The 1623-nt window shown below is 56.1% G+C and overlaps 1 protein-coding gene across 1 annotated transcript in view; it reads right to left on the reverse strand.

Moving 5' to 3' along the window:
- The window catches only part of UPB1 (beta-ureidopropionase 1), a 43652-nt gene that overhangs the window by 31212 nt on the left and 10817 nt on the right, over nt 1-1623 (reverse strand). The gene's annotated exons all lie outside the window — the stretch shown is intronic.

Here is a 1623-nt window from a genome sequence, read left to right on the forward strand (position 1 = left end):
CTCATGTGATTCTCATGGATACATACTGAACCCCAGAAAAAACCCAGGCTTTGCTCTGTATAAGGAGCTCTGGTTGTGCAGCAGTTAAAAGTGCTCAGACATGAACGAAAATAGGTCAGTGCAACCCACCAGGCTTCTTGGAAGAAAGATGAGGCAGTCGGCTTCCATGAAGATTGATAGACTGGGGGACCCTGTGGAGCAGTTCCACTCTGTCCTGTAGGGGCGCTATGGGTCAGAGTTGACTCCACACAGTGGGTGTGGATTGGGCTTTGCTTCTGTGAAGACTGAAGCCTTGGAGACCCTCTGGGGCAGTTCCACTCTGTCCTCTAGGGGCGCTGTGGGTCCACCCAATCGGTGTATTTGAGGTGGAAATGCAAATTCTCAGCAGGGGTTCCAAGTCAGGGGAGGACAGATGCTGCTTACAAGCAAGCAGGGTCCACGCCCATAGGCCACCGCATAGCATGCTCAAGGCCTGGGCTAGTCAGCCCTCTGCCCCAGACACAACCCGTTTGCATGGTTCCGCAGCCCTGGCTCTAGGTGCCCTTGTCCTGCCACTTCTATTCAAGTACTTGGTGTGTGCTGTGACCTCTACAGGGCAGTGCCTGTCCCACCCCCACCCTGTACGCCCTCCCAGCTCTCCCCCAGCGGGATGCCTCTGCCGTCCCACGGTGCTGCCACTGTCCGTTCCCTGCCTGCCACTCCCACAACCCTACAAGCTGCTTGGGGGCCGGAAGAAAGTGTGCCGATCTTCAAGGGACCCCCACTCCCTGGACATTAGGAAGTACTGGCTCCAAGACCAGGAGGAGGAACTTGGCTTCGCAGGAGCCCAAACTTCTACATCCGTCTGCCCGGCCCCCCGCCCCCACCGCAGCGCGGCTGCGCATGCGCGGGCTGCAGGGTTCCGCGGGCCCAACCAGTCACAGGCGCATGCGCGCATCCGCTTGGTGTGGTTGGTGCAAAGCAAGCTTCCAGGTGCTGTGGCGGCGGGAACAGCGTCCTGGCCCAGCGCCTGACAGTCATTGCCACCTGCCACCATATCCGCTCCAGTCCATGGTGACCTCGTACCACGGAGTGAGACGCTGCCGGGTCCCTCCTGATCCTTGTGCGAACTCACCGTCATGGCCATTGCATCGGCCCATCTCATAGAAGGCGTCCTTGTTTTCAGTTCCCAGACAGCTGATCCAGATACAGAAAGGAAACGGAGAACCAAATACCCTAGATCAAACCGTTGCCCTCCAGAGGGCTTCCCCGACTTGTGCCGACACCATGTGTTTGGAAGCAGAACTGCTCCCTAGGACTTTTTTCCAACACTTTATTCCCGTTGTGGTCGAGAACATAACAGCAAACCGTATGCAGAGCAGCCGTTTCTGCATGTACAAGTCAGGGACATGGATGCCTTCTATGAACCCTGCAACTGTCCTCACCGCTTTTTTTCTGAGTTGTTCCTTCCGGGTGAACATACACTCGCTGTCCCCTAAGCTTCCTGTCTGAGCTTCGCAGTTGCTGTTGTCGTTTGATCCCAAAGAGAGTGCTGTAGGAGCACAGGGTTCAAGGCCGACATTCTTTACCAGGGAAGCTAAACTATCCTTTGTTTTTAAGAAGTCCACAGGCTTTCCTTGGCTT

The sequence above is a fragment of the Orycteropus afer genome, unplaced genomic scaffold, assembly GCF_000298275.1.
Source record: "Orycteropus afer afer isolate SDZICR_OR568_19922 unplaced genomic scaffold, OryAfe1.0 scaffold00744, whole genome shotgun sequence".
Lineage (NCBI taxonomy): Eukaryota > Metazoa > Chordata > Mammalia > Tubulidentata > Orycteropodidae > Orycteropus > Orycteropus afer.